The sequence below is a fragment of the Pithys albifrons genome, chromosome 18 (assembly GCF_047495875.1).
Source record: "Pithys albifrons albifrons isolate INPA30051 chromosome 18, PitAlb_v1, whole genome shotgun sequence".
Taxonomy (NCBI): Eukaryota; Metazoa; Chordata; class Aves; order Passeriformes; family Thamnophilidae; genus Pithys; species Pithys albifrons.
Genome location: NC_092475.1, coordinates 6,483,897 through 6,502,631, shown reverse-complemented (window position 1 = coordinate 6,502,631; position 18,735 = coordinate 6,483,897). Strand labels below are relative to the sequence as shown.

The following is an 18,735-nucleotide window of genomic DNA, read 5'->3' as shown; positions in this document are numbered from 1 at the left end:
TATTATAGATGTCTCCAAAGCCTGGGGGCATAGAGGGGTGAGCAGGGAATGTCTCTTTCAAGAAAGAACAAGGGAAATGGGCAGGTGGCAGCTTCAGAGTAAGAAAATAAGATTCTTCTTAACACGTTCTGTATCTAATCTATAAAATTCTCTGCAAAGAAACATGAATACTGGAAGGTTAGGTGGGCTCAAAATTCAGCAAATTAAAATCACAGGTGGCTGGAAGCACAACACACCACCTGCATTCCCATGCTCCCCAGCAGGAGCCCTTAGTGCTCATTACCAGGCACTGCTTTACAGACCTTCAGTCGGGATCTCTACACCCATTCCTAATGCTCTTAAGGAGCCTAAACAGATATTTCACAAGGCAGCTTTGAAATTTGATTAATATGGACAAATCTCTTTGAAATTTTTGGATGAAAGGGGCTGCATAGCTGCTAAGTCTGGCCCAAAACTCGCCTTGTGCGATGTGAAAACAATAACTGAGTTGACAAAACTCATTAAATGCAGCACCTTTATCACACTGTATAATCTGGAAAACGTTGCAACACAAATTGTTGGCAAGTTACCAGCACATCATCATCATCCCATTTCAGTTCCAGAACACTGACCTGGTGATAAGCTCCTACTTGTTCAGCATCAAGCTCTCCTAGGATGATGCGTTAGGAAATTCCCCACTGGCTGCTTAAGGTAGGGCTGAACCACAGAGCTGAGGCTCTGCCCTCACCAGTTGCTGTCGTGGGGCAAAGGCTCCAGCAGTGCTCCAACAGACAGCAACAGACGAGGGCAGCACTTTCAGAAAGCTGCTTTGGAAAACACTGTACACATTTCACAATTAGGACACATGTCAGTGTTTTGAGGATTAAGAGGAGCCTGGTCCTTCTCATGAAGCTGATCTCCACTTGAAGGGCATAAGGGTTGTTTTTCTGGTTTTGTTGTTACAAATAGAGATAATAAAGGTCTTGATCATGAACATTTTGTTGGAGGGGGGGGGCAAGGAGATTGAAGAACCTGTTGGCAGGGTGATAGCATTTTGGAAACATTTCTGAGAATCCAGATTTCTTGCTGCCATATGGGATACAGAAAAACTAGTTAGGTATCGTGGGGATGTTTTCCTAGATTTTCTTACAGTAAAAAAAAAAAAAGAAAGTAAAAAGTCCAGTGTTTTAGCAGAATGGTCTGCATAGTCTGTTGTTTAGTTCATAGGGAAATATAACAAACAGTATTTTCAAGTGGTTTTGTATTCCAGTGAGACTATTTCACAAGCTTATTTTGAGCACTTATGGAACCCTTTATATTTTCAGAGCTCCTGAAAACAACAAACTTGCTACAAAAAATACAAACACTATTTTTAGTGCTGTAACGTCTAAAATAATAGCACATTGACAGGAACTTTACCAGTTTCAGTAGGATGCCACACTGCTTGGTGGTTTATGGTCCCCCTCCCGTTCCCAACTGGCTGAGCTCAGACAGACAAGCCAAGTTCACTCTGACGGATCTTGGTTGGGCAAATTGTCTGGGCTGACCAGTCCCTGCTGCTGAGCTGGGCAGGCTATAGCAATCTCCTCCTCTCTGCTGAAATACAGCCACCTCTGTGCTAAACCTGGCCTCTTTTGGACACCATCAGAAGGTTTTCAGCTTTCAGTGTGAACTTCGAAAAAGTGTTTTCAACTGGAGTGCTTCTCCCATTTTACTGATTTTTTACCATTCCCCCCATTCCTGAATACTTCTCCTAGCATTTCATGGCAGACAGCAGAGGCTCTCTCCAAGCACTGAGCACCTACTTAGGCACAAAGACATCTGCACAGAGAGTGGGACTGCCATGCCATTCCCATCCTGAGCTCCTGAGCTCTCTGAGCTGCCATCTGAGCTGCCTCTAGGCAGCATATCCATTCTCACTGTAACCCTCTTGTTTCTCCCAAAGTGTAATATGAATCCAGGAGCAGCTTTGTTGAACTATAATCTGGGTCAGCAGTGTCTGGTAGGTTGAAAGGTCATGTTGAAACCCCATCTGTTTTAGCTCTCCGTTGGAACCATGAAAGTACTTTAAACTTGAGATGTTCTGTAGCATTCCTAAATTATCAGTAATGTGTAGTGACACCAAGAACTGTGGTCTAGAAATGCCATGTTTCTTTCTCTTTTTTTGATCTAACTGGGTGAAGCATCAGATTTAGGAAGTAAATTCAAATCAGCTGGACATAGGTCAGTGGCTGTGTGTGGAAAGGGACGGTATGGTAGGTGCCTCTGGCCCATAAAAAGCCTGTCCTACTGAGATCTGGCTCCAGGGCTTATTAAATACCAGCCATTTTTGACTAGTAAAAGACCAAACAAAATGTGCTTTTTCTCCTTTGATGATTAAAATCAGCCTGAAGTGAGTGGCATCATTTATATAAACACTTGCCTTTATGCATGTGCTGTCCTAAGAGATTAGCACATTGCATGCTTACTTGGAAGGCTTTTTTACTTCCAGGTGATAACAAAAGTAACCTGCAGACTGAGGGGCAGCTTCACTACACCAGGTTGCTCAAAGCCCCATCCAATCTGACCTTGAAAACTTCAGGGATAGGACAGCCACAACTTTCCAGGGCAACTCTTTCTTGAGATGTCTCCTCCCACCAACAGCCCCTGTGCTGTTTGGGGTGGGTCAGTCCTGCCTTGCTGCAGGGCAGCTCTCTGTACATGTATTCCCAACACTTCACTGACAGCCCTGATACAATGTGTGTTTCAAAATGGGCTATAAACCAAAGACCACACTGGTTTCTGTTATTTATGGCTAACTCAGCGACAGTGACACCCTCAGTGACCTCCTCCTGTCACCTTTAACCTTTCAGCTCTGTCTGCTGCCTCCCCATCCTCAAGTAACACAAAGATGAGAACCAAACTCCTTGCTCTGGACTATGGCGTGATAATTAAGAGAAGTCACACTAACTACACAGAGGCAAATCTGCAACTGATTATGAGGTTTTCTTCTCAATTAATTGTCAGAAGCAAAGGGATGTTTGATGTTTAATGTCGTCTCCTTCTTGTCAAACTCATTCCCTTTGCCACCCATCCTCAGACACTGGGAATAGGCAGAGCAGAGCTGTGCTATGCAGACTGCAGTTGTCAGTGTGTTCATGTGTAATCCATCTCTAGCATTATGCACAGGTCTGTAGGGGACCTCAAGTTTAGGTTTGCTGACAAAATAACATTGACATCTTACTTGGAGGCACCAAATGAATCCTAAAGCAGGGCTCAGGGTGTGAGATTTAGATGCTGTGCGTGTTCTCTGGGCCAGGAGAGGGAGGATGCGTCTCTTCTGATTGTGAGCGTGTCCTCACAGATCTGTCTGTGGACAGGGAAAGACAATTCCTCTGTCTGAAAATCTTCCTTGGAGCTGATGTTCCTTTATGTGGTCTGATCCCAGAAACAGCCCTTTGGCTGTCAGGATTTTATACAGGGAAAAAAATAAGGAAACTGCAGTTGGAGGGACATTAGAGTGAGAGTTTTAAACTGGAGAGGAATCAAGATGTGCCTTGTGCACCCAAAGAGCAGAGACATCATTTAAAGTGAAAACCTTGAACAGAAAGGACAGTTAGTCTGTGAAATCATCTGGTTTTGCACTTGATTAATTTTTATTTTAAAAAATTGTGAAAACAGCAGCATTTTGTGCACTTTTTGCATCTTACAAAATGATAAACTCCTCTGGTGTTTTATAAATTCAGAGCCTTTACGAAGGGCAGGGGACTAGCTGTTCATTTTTGAGACAGGAGGATGAAGCTGAGCATCCTGTGGTACCTCAGTCCTACTGAGGTCATTGCAGGAGCATCCTTCTTGTTCCCAAAGCACCACATGTCCAAGCTGGTCCTGTGAGAGAAATCCTGGTCCTGGTCAGCTCAGTTGAAAAACCTGTGCTTGTTTCTGCAGGGCTTGATTTCAGCCTTAGTGTCTTCCATAAGGCTGCTCAGTACTGCTGAGACTCAAACTCAAAAGATTTAGACTCACTGTAATTTAGCAAATTACTGGCAGAGCTCTGTTTAAGTTTTTAAGAATTCCTGGCTCCCAGTCCTCTGCTGCATCCAGAGGTGGAATGGCACTGATTACAAAAAATCTTTGGGAGTGTCATTATTTTAGATCCAGTATTTTCAGCTCTCAGGAAGATTTAATGTAGATCAGAAAGTAACGAAGAGCTTTATGAAAACAGAAAATAGAGACCAAGCTCTTGTCAAGTGGAAATTGCCAGAGAAAACAAGTTGATAATTCTGCACTAGGTTGTATTTTAAGTTATGAATTGCACCAATTATTTGATATAAACTCTTAGTTTGTTCTGTTTTAGAAAAAACAGGGTTGCCATATTTCACTCAAAAAACAAATTCTAATATAAACTATACATTGTTTTTTCAGATTTTTATAGTGATCCTCATGTTATGCTAATGATGGTTTACATTCTGCTTACCTACTTTATTGCAGCTAGAGGGCAGGTTTCTATATGTATGTCAATACATATATACATGTATAAAATGAATAATTTGGCAATTTGTGATGTGCTGAGTGGACTGATGTGCTGACTGGGATGGGGAGCAGGACAGATTCAGAGGAAAACCCAGCCCTGCATATGAATATGCCTCAGTGATGTTTCTAGTGCAGTTGATAATTTCCCCTGAATGTGCTGCCGAAGCCAAGCTGATAAGGATTTGTTCAGCCCAGATGCCCCAGCCAGTTGTGCACCATGCCCTGTCCAGCGGCATTTCTCCTGCCTGCTCTGTGCTTTCCAGGCACTGAAGTGCAGAGATTCCTGACTACTAGAGGGGAAAGTTTAACTCGCACAGCTGAACTTCAGCACTGCCTGCTTTGGTCAGAGGGTTTGGTTCTCCCTCATGCCTAGGGAAAAGATTACAGTAATGTAGACTTTAGTTTTGCCTTTTTTTTCCTTATAAATTAATGGAATGTTTAAATGTGCTGTCAGATTTTATTTCAGTTGCAGTAAAAGTTCTAGTCACTTCTTGTCTTACCCAGAACAGTGTGTCCCATCTTTACCTTGTGCACACACAACCTCTCTCAGATGTGTCAGATTGAGCACCCAAACTCATTAATGACTTTTGAAAAAACTAGGCAGCCTGAACACCCTGTGCCTCATTCAAGTGGTCTCCCTCTGCTTTCTTAAAATCCCTCCCTGTACTTCAAGCATGGAAGACACCAGATAGCAGCAGCAAAAAGCAGAGAAGCATTTCACATGACAAAAATATCACTTCAAGAAATATTCAGACCCATTCCCCCCAAAATATTTAATGAAATTATCTGTTCTTTCAGGTTTATCAAACAGATCATAACTTTCTGGATCCCAAGGGATATAAGGACAAGTGCAATTTGCATCATCCTTCTCACTTTCCTTAGCTGACATGTAACTTCCAGTTGGGCGCATCATGTAAGTAGACACAAAACCTTGCAAGAGATTTCATACAAAGTCCTCCCTATGAGTTCATATGGTTATTATAACATAAACTGAAATATTGCCTTATCTAGGCTTTGTAACATTTTATTCTGGTTACAGGCAGCAATTAAAATCTGTGGGCAAATGAGGGAGAAGAAGGGCTCTTCAGATAATCCCAGGGTGCATATGTTTATTTTCTCACTGGAACCACAAACTTAATATTTCTGTTCTTGCTGAAATTTTTTAGATGCTTGAGACAAGTTTTTCCACACAGAATCTTCTACAAGAAAAGAAATAACAAAAATATAAGCCCAGCATCAGGAACCACTAACCTGCAGATGGAGGCACCAGTGTGTTTTTGTCTGTGCCAAAGTTTAAGGTAAGAGAGATACAGGAAAACTGTGTTCAGTTCCACCTTTGCTGTTCTATTTTGAAAACAAATGAATAAGAAAACAAAATCCTGGACCTTAGAAGTCACCTTTTTAATCAGACTATTTGTGCCTTTTCCAGGAGCCCCAACAGCTCCTGCTGGAATTGTTCCAGTAAATCACTTCCTTAAATGATCACATGATAAAAGGTGGGTTTCAACATCCCCCCAACACTCTGAGGCTGGATCTCCCCCATGCCATGTACCTGCTCTAACCACTGACCTACAGGGAAAAGGAACCATCCCCCTGGGTGTGGGACAACCATCTTGGCAAGATTTCTTTGAAATTTCTTTGAAATTTCTTTGAAATTTCTGAAATGGCATTTTTAGTGAACAAAAGGGATTTGCCTGAGTCTAGTTCTTGGCACATCAAACCAGCTGCCAGGTTTGGTGTCGAGGTTGAAGAGCGGTCCTGACCGTGGCTCTTGCATTGCAGACAGATCCACATGCCGTGAGCTCTTCCACCACCACCAAAAACAGATGGCAAGGGGGTGACATGTTTTGGCCATCTCCTCTGCTCACGCAGTTCAGATGAACTGCCAGGCTGTGGTTCTGGGTTGTGTTTTTTGCCTTTGCCCTTCGTACAGGTCCAGTGCTGGCCGGGGCAGTCCATAGTCTGGCTGCACTCACACGCACACATCATTTTGACTCCTGTGAGTGTAAGGGAGGATGACATGTGGTTTGTTGGGCTCCCTTTGTTATCTCTCAGGCTGGGCAGGGAGGCCTGCAGGCTCAATGCTGAGGGTCTTCCAAAATTAAGCCTCAAATCAAACACAGCAAATTAAGCTACAGCATATGCAAGACATCATTTCAGTATTTATGTTTGCAGCCTCCAGCTCCGGTATCAAAAAGCCTTGGAGATGAGTGCAATAAATAGCCAGTTCACAGAGGAGTTGGCAAGATTTATTATGTTTATGATTCTGCACAAATAGCATTGACAGATTTCTTTTGATACAAAGATAGTTTATGTGCTTAGATCACCGAGAAGAGCTCGACTTGGGAGGACTTGTCTCCATCAGAAGCCTGTAAATTTAGGTACCTATAATTCCTTGCATGCTGTGTTTTAAACTCATGCAAGGAGTTTGTAAAGGGGCTTTATAAAGTCAGTGATTTTATGCTGCCCTTCTGAGATGGCAAACCCAGCATTACCTCCTTGTCTGGTGTTATATCGCTACAATTAAGTGATAATCATTACTGGCTATTCTACAGCATCCTAAATGTGTGTGGTGTGCTGCAGTAATTAAAACACATGGAAAGCATCCCATTAGATTTACAATCTGAGGCTTTGGTACAAGTGCCATGGAATCAATGGGAAGATTTTCCTTGGTTTCAGTAGGAGCTGGATCTTGCCCAAATCGAGCAAAGCAGCCTCCCACACTCCAGAACAAATACAGAGGCATATGGTTACTGTCAGGGAAGCAGGTGGATGTTCATATGGTTTGTAAAGGAGCTGGAAAGAGCTCATTGCATTTTGATAAGAAGGTTATTTCAGGCAACTGGAATAGTGTAAAACCAGGGAGAATTACAGCACAGGCAGGAGATGCAGCAGAAGCAGGTACGGGTAAGACTGGGATGTGAGGGAGAGGGGGAGCCTCACAAAGTAATGCAGAACTTTGGAAATGAGGAGGGAAAGCTCCACTACATGCATGGCAGAATTGGTGGCTAAACTCAGCATGTTTGAGAGCAAAGGGCTTCATGGTGTTTTTGCGGAGTTGGAGGTGTTTGTAGGGGATGGAAGGAACAGAAAGGTCCACAGGTGGGTGCAGTGGAGGCAGGGCACTGTCCTCAGTGCAGGAGGCTGCACCATGGCTGCTGCTGAGGTTTGCCCTTTCTCTCCCCTGTCAAATATGTGGTTACAGGGAAAAGCAGCCAGGACAGCCCACCTCACCCAGGACATGGTGAGTAGTGCCAGGGGAAGCGGGGGTTGTCACACCCAAGAGCAGCCTGGGCTCTGTGTCACTCACACCTCTGGAGAGGAGTAAATTAGTAGGCCAGGGCAAAAGCAAACCACCTCCTTTCAGCCCCTGCCATTCATCACAGCAGGAAACCAAAATCTTCTGATAGCAAAGGTGAGATATGGCTTCAGTGGGGCAGAGCTCGGGACAGGGACCGTTCCTATGCACTTGTCCCCACCATGAAGCTTGTGCTGTGGTCCTGGAGCATGGTCAGTACAGATCACACTGACAGTACTCAGCTCTTTCCTCTGTCCCAGGCTTGGAATAATCTTTGTGTGTGCCAGGACTGGGTGGAGAGGGTTTGAATCAGCTCAGGCTGGGAAACAGATAATCTCAAGAAATGAGCAAGTGAAGAGATTTTTGTGCAGCAAACCTGACCATGGGTTAGCCCATTGCGTTGTAATGAGACATTGCAAATGCTCAAAACAAAGCAAACTTTTATAAAGTCTTGCCATGCAAGATCAGAGGCCTGCTGGACATCTTTTAAAGACTGTCTCAAATGTGGCATGTAGTGAAGTTCAGTGCATAACTTCATAATAGGGGCCATTGTATTTTTGCCATTTGCAAAATGAAGGCAGTAAAATGTAATTTAAAAAATGAAGAAGAGAATTTTGTAACTGGAATTCCTTGTTTATACATGCTCAACAATTAAGCTTCCCTGATGCTAAAATAGAAATGTTAATAATTTGGAGATGCTAAATCAGCACCATAGCAGTTATTCCCTTAAAGGATGTGTTTCAGAAGGTATTGGGAGTGATAACTGAATTTGTTGCTATTATTTTATGAACTCAGGGGTGGCTTTAAGAGTCCTCTCAAAAATTTATCTGATCTATCTGCCCCAAGGAATGACTTCTGTGTGAACAAGGCCGTGTTTCTCCCAGAGAAGGTGCAAACTCCTATTAAAAAAGGTGAAGAGAAAATCCAGCGCAGAATCATTTGGTAGTGGTGCAGAGATGCACAGAGGCGTGTCACTGCAAGGATGCTCTTCTGTGCTCCAGGAAAGGTTCAGGTTGCTTGTCCTTGAGACTAAATTTTCATTTTGTTCTGAAACTTGAAGCCAAGAGAGGAGTGTAAAAGCGGATCATCCTCTGGACTTTCAGCTGGAAGGGAATCCTTGCCGATCTCTGTGAGAGGGACAGGCACAGTAAAGTGAGCTTGCAGTCCTGTATTCGAGAGCCCATGTCACTGTGCCAGCACCCTGCACAGTCCCTGTCACTGGGCACTCCTGGACACGTCAGTGTGAGCACAGCAGAGTGGCCTCGGCTCCACGGGCTCAGCCGCTCTTCCAAAATCCTAATAAATCGTGGAGCTTGAGACGTGCTGGCACGCACCTGGCTGAGGCTGTGTTTGCCTGTCCCGTTTGCTCCGGGTTTTGCCGCTGGCGCGGGCGGCCGGGCAGTGGCACTCGTGGCACCGCGCTCCCCATTCCCGATCCTATTCGCGATCCCATTCCCGGCGCCGGGAACGAGCGGCGCGGCGCGAGCGCCCCCTCCCGCCGACCACAGGCACTGCCGACTGCGCTTTCGCACCTTGGGAAAACCGGGGGAGACGAAGCCTTTTTGCCGTCCGGTGACCACAGGTCGCTGAAAGGAGGGGACAAGCGGCTGAGCACAGTCCTTGCAGAGCTCCCGCCCCGGCCCCGCACGGTGGATACTGCAGCCCCAGTGGTGACTCCCCACGCCAGTTCTCTTGCTCTCTCCCTCGCCAGCAGCGATGCCATCAGAAGGTAAGATCGGCATGTGGAGTGCCTTGCATAATGGGCACAGCAAAATATTTACCTAGGTATGGCATTTCAATGAGGTGAAAGGTTTGCGGGTTCCCAGTGGAAGGTGGATATGTCAAAGTCACAGCTCAGACTGGCTCGGGGATGCTCTCACTGGGAGGAGGGAAGAGACCTGACAGCATATTGTCAACAGAAAAAACATACAAATATAGTTATGCAAATGAAAATACAACATAGCTGGAGAGACAAGCAGCGTAAGAGGACCTGTGGACCAGACTGGTGCCCTGAGTGATGTGAAAGACTCTGAGCTGGACAGCAAAATAAAAGGAATACTGTATCTACATAAAATGTAATTAAATATATCTCTTTAAATTAAAGCTAGCCACACCATAAATGGCCTTGCTAAGTTATTGGTTCCATAATTCGTTCTGGCTATCCTCTGTTAATGCAGGAGACCTCCTCTATGCCAAATTCAATGAAGCACTTCCACTGGATTCAATTCACACGTGCAGCTCCTGTCCAGTTTAGGAGGACAGTCAGAGTTTCCACTTCAGTGTTGTGTGCAGTATAGAAATGTCACAGAAGTTAACTCAGGCTGCCAAAATGGAGTATCTGGAAAATGTTCTTATAAGGAAAGTAACAAACACACTTGGCTGAAAACTGCCAGTCTGGCAGTGCTTGTGCAGGTTCATTCCCTGGCAGCCTGGGCATGTTATTGCTTTGACCTTGTGCATCAAGCCAGAGAGCAGGTGCCTTCATTTGTCGGTGTTTCCAAGCTCTGCCACTCTTCTCACCTCCCCTGCTAACACTTCTTTCTGACGCCTTTCCCTGTTTTCCCCCAAGAGTTCTTGGCTTTCCACTTGCTCCCGCAGAGCAAGGACACAGATGCCAGCGGCCCCATCCCGGTCCCTTTCGGAGCCGTGTCCTACTGTCCGTGCCCTTTCCCATCGCAGGGATGCTGCGGTCCAGCGTTGTTCGCCAGCTCTGCCGCCAGAGGGCAGCAGCGCCCCTCCATCGCCGCGGGGACCACCCGGAGCCACTTCGGGATCCCCCGATACCGCCGGGACCACCCCACGACCCCCCTGGTACCTCTCGGTACATCCTGATATCGCCGAGACACCTCGCCCGAGGTACCACCAGGATCCCCCCGAGTCACCCCCTGATACCGCCGGGACCCTCCGGTGTTGTTCTTTCTGGACTACATTTAGTTCTTTGTCTTGCTCTTCTTTCAAGTTACTGATTTTACTCAATACAAAATTTTCATCCGTTCCAGGGTACTGTACTCATGTCCAGGTTTAATTTCATTAAAATTTTGTGTGTGTGTGTGTGTGTATATATATTTATATATATATATATATATTTATATGCTGAATGCACAAAAGAAAATGTGTATATGTGTTAAAATAAACTCTAGTTTATGGAATCTGTATCTGTGTTGTACATAAGTAAATATAATTAGTCATAAATTTGCACTTCAAACTTATAGAGTTAATGGAATCTAATTTTCTCCCCAGAATAAGGACATTTCAGGTCACAGATGAATGTCCTCAAAGACAACTTCTGTTGAATGTCATAGACATAATCCTAAAAAATGAACGATCTATTTTTGTTTGAAGGAAGCCATTCTGTTCATCTTGATTAGGCAATGGCGATTCTTTTGCACCCTGTGCCACCGGGACAGCTTTGCCAAACAAAAAGTGTTCAAAGTAAGTCTGAGAAGGAAGACTGGTGAGTAAATTGATGTGCCTGGAGCATGCTGGGGAAGTTCTGTTCTTCTCAGGGTTTCTCAGAGAAGGAGGAGGGTGCTGGGGTTTCTCTTCAGGGTTGGGAACATTCCTCGGTCTGACAGAGGAGTTAATTTGCCTGCTCTCTGCTCGAAGGTGCCTGAAGATGTCAGTGGCAAATGCTGGCCAGGGGGACTGTGTGTGAGTGGCACAGGGACAGGTAGGTGGCACTCCCAGGATAAGGCTCACTGAGCTTCACTTCTGATGACAGTAAAATAACCAAAACTCCTGCAACCTCACTTTGAGCAACATCAAATAATTCCAAATCATTCAGATCTCCAGAAGGTAAGAACTGTTTGGCTGTATTCAATTTGTTAATACAATCAGTAAAAACATGTAACAGGTGAAATGATTTGATTTAAGCAGAACAATATCCACTGATATCACTGACAGTGAAATGGTGCATGTGAGTTGTAGAAATGGCAGCTTTTTACCTCTTTAACCCACAATGATTCCTTAATGAATAGTGAAATGTTCATTCTGATGCCCCAAACATGCCATCTCTAATTTAGGTCTAGTTCTGGCAATCAGAAGAAGCAATTTTGGTTTTGAAAATTTCAACAAAGAGTTGTACTATTGGGAAGATATTTAGATCACAAGAGGACATCTGAACTCTTTTTCCTGCTTGATTTCTGAAACAAAAGGCCTAAGGAGGAACAGGAGTGGGAGCTGTGTGAGGCAGTGTGATCCTCCCCTTCTTACCCAGCCTTTGGAACAATGCTTACCAGCTATTCCATTGATAATAACGAATAACAGCACCACTTGATTGTCCTCCAAGGATTTTGAAGTGATTGCAGTGGGATTACAAATTGTCCCTGGGTTACAAACATCACCACAGAAAAACAGGATTATGTGGTGTTCTCAGTTTAAACCTTTGAGAAGGACTGGCCTATAAGAAGGAGACTTTTTTGCCTGGAAATGAGGATTTCCTGAGGCCAGGGCTTAGCAGAGCTCTTCCAGAAGTGCTACTGTAAGCTGTCCCCAGCCTGCACCCCTGTGCAGGACTTGTGTCCTTCCCTACCATGCAGTGCCAGGGCTTTGCACCAGCCTGCTCAGCTGCAAAAGAACCAGGACTAGACAATGCATTCTGCTTCCCCTGCCTTCTCTCTCTGGTGTTGCTGGGGACTCCAGCTCAGACTTTGTGGGGTTTGTGGCATTTCTGGAGGCATTTCTGCAGTGCTTTCCCAGCTGCTCCCAGCACTTCCATGCCCTGGTGTTGGTACACAAAAGGGTCAGGAGAGGAGAGGCTGATCTTTCCACAGGCAGCACACTTGATCTGGCATGTTCCTGCATGTTCCAAGTGTCCTGGTCTTCAGTGAGCTCCTTTCCTTCCCTTCTTTACTTCTAAACACCACATAAACCTTTCTCAGCACAACTTTTCCACCAGACTAATTTCTCTTTTCTTCTCCCATGGAAAGGCATCTGATACTGATGACTTGGGAATGAGGAAATTCTCCAGAAATACCCACAACTGTCACTAAGCCCCTCTGTCCCCACAATCTCCCTGATTTGGTTTCCACCCATCAGCAGTCAGAGGGGACCTGAATTCCCATCAAGGTACTTCAGCATTTACTACCTGGGACTCTTGCATTCTTCAGACTCCTTCTCTGCTTCCCTGCTCCTGCGTTAACCCACAGTTGCTGCAGTCTCCCAGTCCAGGGCAGGGCTTTAGTAGGGTTTAATTCTGTGTGATCTGGTCCTCCTCAGAGTCAGCCAGTGCCATGAGCTGCCCAGAGCCAGGACAAGCTGACGTTACAAGTCATCTCTGGTCCTCACAGCTCCTACTAGACAGGGATGAGTATGAGGTCCATAAGACTGTATATTGGCACTTGTATGGAGGTAAGGTTGATCCCTTCAGAGAAGTTAAGCCACACTTAAAAATGAATGATTTTTCTCTTCTCAAGTCACATGTGCTGCTGCTGCATCTCTCCTGGCCATGGGACAGCAGGGAGCAGTGTCCATTTCCAGGGAAAGTCACACTGAGGAAACAAAGTGTGATGGATAAATCACAAAAGCAGTGTTGAGCATCTTTTCCTGTTTCCTCTATGTCATATAACATTAACCAAGTGTTTTAATCAATGATGGTTCTCAGGGGATATAAATGAGCACAGCTCAGCTGCCTCCTGGGTAAGGTATTTATTTCCTGGGAATCTGGTACTTTAAGTCCTTGACTTTAGAACAGGGATGCAATAATTTTTTGTTGGAGGAAGTTGAAATGTGTTACTGTTATTATCAATTTAATTTTATCTAATTATATGACATTATACAATTTGCAGATTCTGCCTCAGATGTTTTAATATTACTTTGATACATTCAGATAAATGTAACAAGGCACTAATTTACTCTCTCATCACTAGTCAATTGGAAGTGCCTTGTAAATGACTGTAGAGAGCTCTGTGTTGTATGTTAACATTTTGAATTCTTCCATGCTAAGATGGTTGATCATATCTAAAAGCAGGGAATTTTGTTTTTTCATTTGTAATTTGGATTATACTCACTGGTGCCAATTAGACAAAAATAGCATGGACATAAACAGTTTGGCTACTTAAAAAATGCCATGAGAGATTAGCAAAGTACACATAGACACAAACCATATGCAGACAAGAAAGAAACAGGACAAATCAAACCAGTTGTAGCAGGTAAGCACCCACACAGCAGCCTGTGTCATATATCAAAGAGGCACAGACTGTAAAAAGAGTCCTGCAGTTGGCAGTGAGTAGAAAGTCTCCCAATAAAAGCTCGATCATCCCTCTTCTTTGGTTTCACAAGCTGTCCTGGATAGTGATTGCAAAATTGAGTTGTAAGCATCAAAAGGAGACTGGAGCCATCCTAAACCATGTCTGCAAGTTTCTCTGGGATCCAGAAGGGTGAGAGTAGTGAGGGCTTGGCAAATGGAGGATTTCTGCTCACTGGGGAAGTCTGTCTTTGCTTCATACATAGAGCTCATATACACACTGTGAGGGAAAACCAGATATCACAAGGGCAGTTCTGCTTTCTTCTCAGCATCCATAATATGGGTGACATTCCTAATTCCCTAAAAAACACGATTTCATTAAATTATGCTAAATAATACAAAAATAAGCCAATTGCTAACTGACTAACACCTCAGGGGAAGAACTATAAACCCCATTTTTCTTTATGTACACATACATGTAGTAATATACACTCATGTAGTAATATACACTCATGTAGTAATATACACTCACTCATGTAGTAATATAATAGGCGAGAAAAAGGTTATTTATTATTTATGTACTTATTTAGCTTCCAACTGGTTTGACTTATTTTCAGCACCTTTCACATTTTAATTTCCTGAAGTAGGTGAGCAGCAATGCTGGGAGGCAATTCCATACAGCCAGGGGGAATATGCAGTGTGCTCTTTTATGGAGATATTCCTTGTTTGGTGGGTTTCTCAAACCGAAATGAAGGTCTCTGAGTTCACATGTGCAGATGGTCTCTGTTTAAGATGTGAATGGCTTTTTTTACTGTATGAAATTCAAAGGTGGTTACAGGATTATTTTTTGAGGTTAAAATTATCCCTTTTCCTCCTGTTTTCTGATACCTGTGGGAGTACATTGGTGTCTGAGGGCAGTATTTCTGTTTAGCAGAGGCACAGCAGGGAAGATGTCAGGTGTCTCTTAAGGTGCCTGGTACTCAGAAAGCTCTGCTGACCGTGGTGGGTCAAAGGGTGGAAAGACCTGATGTACCTCAGGCTACATCAGTCTGAGAAACTGTTGGATCAGAGCCTATATAAATTAAGATCAACACAGCTGGAAATTCTGCAAAATGTTAAGCAGCTTGGGCTGATGTTGCTCCAGCTCTGGGTCATGGCTTGGCAGGAGCAGGTCCTCAGTGCCCTGGGAGATCTGGGACAGCCAGGACTGCTCAGCTTCCCAAGGAATATCCCAGCCCAGCATCCCCACTGGGAACACCCAGAACTCTTTAAATGCAATTAGGATTTGGGTTACAGGCTGGCTTTGCTGTGTAATTATCAGCATTACTGCAGCATTATCAAACTGGGATTTCACCGTTGATCCGGTGGATAATCCTTACCTGTGTGAAAGGAAAAGCTGCTGCTCCTCCCCAGGCTCAGCCAACCACCTCCCACACCTGTGCCCGCAGCAGGCAGAGCACAGGACTTCCCACCCCAGCTTGTGTTTGCAGTATCTGTTGTTTGCTGAATTACCTGCTTTGGTGAGCACAGGGTGTGAGAATGGGCCAGGGCTAAGCAGGAGCCTCTTAGTGCAGCCCTTAACCAGGGTAGCAAAAATTACCCAAAAATATTTGTGTTTCCTGCCAATCCTTCTCAGTGATTTCTTTCTTTTTCCTTCTTTTTTCCCCTCCAAGTTTCACACAAAGCTCTGTCTTTAGGATTAGCTGTCTACAGGCAGGTCTTTGTATTCAGCTGAATTTAAGATTATGGCTGAGCCGTAAAAGGGGAGAAAGGTGACACTGGGTAGTTTCTGCAGTTGTAAATCCTGAAATATTCAGGCTCACAACATGTTTGTAGCTTGCAAATGCTGAGTGAGGCATATCTAGTCAACACTGAGACCTAAGCCTGGTTAGATTTCACAGGAGAACCTGCTGTGAGTCTCAGGTTTGAGTGGCATCATTAAAGAGATCTTTCTGGTCAGGTACTGAAATACTGTTTTCATTTGCTGCTGTTTGTAGTGGTTGTCTCATACAGGCATGAATTTAACTCCAAAATTCATGTTTTTGGTGTTCAGAGACAGGAAGGCAGCTTGAGATGTGGTTTCTCCCCATATCTAATGGGTGTTTTTACAAGGAAATCTTCTACTTGATCAGATGCTTCCAATGACTCTTTAAAAGGCTTTGGATATATTTAACAGGGTACTAGGCTCACCACAAAGGGGAAGAGGAAAAAATTTATGAAGTCTGAGGCTTTGTCACCATGGTGACATCTATTTGAGTTTGAAAGTTGCATTAGTTTGAGCTCACAAATTTTTCTTTTCCTGTCATTAAAGTCACGCCTTTTATCCTCTCAATTCCCTCCTCCCTCTCTTCCTACCCCATGATGACTGCATTTTAATACTAAATTTCCTTTCAGGGAAAAAAATACACAGGATAAATTACCTCCATCCATTACTGCCTCCAGCAAGCTGCAGCTGGTGAGGTCCATATCTAAGTGAATCTTATGTATAAAGTGAGAGAAAAAAAAAGCCTCTCTTCTCCTGTGCCGAGAAATAGAACAGCTATGATCAGATATGTCCAAATGTGAGAGGTCTTTATCTGTCCTTTAATAGTCACAGACCTGACCACATTTCCCCCTCCAATGACTCCACTGGATTAGGTGGAGTTCATGGCAGAGATGGATTTGACCTAGTAAGTGCATCAGTGGTCTTTTGGGTTTGCTTTGCTTAGCCCGCAAAGAAGCTCTTCAAAGGTTTGTGGTACAACATAACCCTGACTTCAACTCTCATTTTAATGGCTACTTGGAAGATGACAAAGACCACACTCTTTGGGAGTCTGCTGTAGGGTGAGAAGCCTCAAAACCACACAGCCAAATCCAAGCATAGATGGAGTCTGTGTAGCCCACACAACTACAGTGGCAACTGTCAGGAGGATGCCAGAGAAAGCCCTGCTCCTGGCTGACAACGGCAGGGCAGTCAGGCTGAAGCCCAACTTAAAGAGAAAATGTTCCTTTGATGGATATCCAAAATTGGTGACTGCCTCCTTTCAGGATGAGCATGCTGTGCCTGGGGAGATGCTGATCATCTCTCACAACAACTGCAATCAGCGTGGATTGATGGTGTGACAGGAACTGTGATCCATAGGCAATGGCACTTAGAGCACTTGGGTTTGATGAATTTGGGTATTTGTTTAAGTTGTCAGAGGGAGAAGCCGAGCTGTGGTTGATGGGTAGAGCCAGGACCAGGTTTATTCATTTGCTAATGGTTTTCTGGCCCCTGCGAAGCTCGGTCTTAAACAGCAGGAATTCTGTCTCAGGACCTGGGTTTAGAAGGAATTTCTCCCCTTCACTGACCAGCATCACACATCATCCCTCCCTGCCTCAGTCTGTGCTCACAGTCTAGTTCACTCTCAATAACGTGTATTTTATTAAATTTGGCTGTAAGAATGTCACCAATTACGAAAGGAAAAGCAAGAGTAAAGTTTGGGGGAAAAGGTGAAGGTTAAATTCAGACATTCATGAGTTTATGGGGCAGTTTGTCCTCAAATCAAAGCCAGGCATTCATGTCAAGCTACGTAAACAGGAATAAACACTCCTGTGAAACTTGCTTAAGAAGCAAGAACCCATAAGAATGTTTGATACAAAATAATGTGCTTTCTTCTCCCTTCCTTCCCCTTCTCTTGGCCCCAAGGAAGGACATTGCTCAGAGTGTGTTTCTAGCCTGAACAATGTGATATTTCTAAAGATAAAGACAAAACTATCCCTGCCCACAGACACATATTCATCCTCTGAAGGCTTCTGTGTGCTGTGGCCACTGCTGCCAGCTCAGCCTCAAACTGGCCAGCATAGCATCCCAGAGCCCTGGGGTTAGGAGGACACATCCCATTCCTGCTTGAGGTATCCAGTGATGTCTTTCCTCCAATATCACACTCTGTGGAAGGTTTAACTCTGGGTAAAGCTTTGGGAAGGAATAAGAAAACTGGTGAGAAACTTTTGGAAAAAGCAAATTAACCTCAGATCCTCAGCTACCTTTTATTTACCAAACAGAAGAAGTTTCTCTATGTGATACATTTCTTAAATTATAGGTTTCCCATTTCCTGGTATCCTAATAAAGTCTGGGTAAATGATGAGAGAGTCTGCTGGGAGAACAAGTAAACATCTCCTACTGTCTGGAATGTAAGACGACTACTGTCTTAGCCTTTGTTACAGGTTGTTAAGATAAAATTACCCTATATATCAACAGCACTGTCAATGAAATTAGAAAGGGCATTCTACCTCCACACTGCCCAGAGGGTTTGAGGAGGCAGGAGGGAAGGGCAGTTGTTTCTTTGGTTTTTTTGGGTTTTCTTTTGCCATGAAAGAAAAATCAAAAGGGGTTGAGGTTTGTTTGGAGGCTTTGGTGGGTTTTTGTTTTGTTTTGTTTTAATGCAAATGAAAAAAAGAGAAAAGCCAAGGAGGGAGGTTTGGATATTTCACCAGTTGCTCAAGGAGGAGAGGAAAAACTGTGGCTTGGTGAAAATCCTAGGATAGCCTGAACTGCAGCAGCATCAAAGCTTGGGTGCAAAGAGACCCTGGAGATGTAATGCTGGTCCCAAGCAGGGCAAGGACTGTGAGCCCCTGAGCTGAGGGCACCTCATCTCCCCATGGCTTTTGTCCCTCAGCAAAAATGTGCTCTGAGCAAGGCCTGCCTGGCATGCACTGTCCCTAAGGTTGCTTTTCCACAGGGAATGTGGGTGGCCCACAGGCAAGGAGCATCCCAGGATGTTCCACCTCCAACACCTCTCTC

The 18,735-nt window shown here is 44.4% G+C and overlaps 1 protein-coding gene across 1 annotated transcript in view; it reads left to right on the top strand.

Annotated features, from left to right (window-relative positions):
- SPO11 (SPO11 initiator of meiotic double strand breaks) overlaps positions 1–18,735 on the top strand; it is a 136,348-nt gene that overhangs the window by 15,128 nt on the left and 102,485 nt on the right. The window contains exons 3-4 of the mRNA XM_071572569.1: positions 5,290–5,404; positions 5,658–5,789. The gene's annotated coding sequence lies outside the window, so the exon portion shown is untranslated. The remainder of the gene's footprint in view (positions 1–5,289; positions 5,405–5,657; positions 5,790–18,735) is intronic.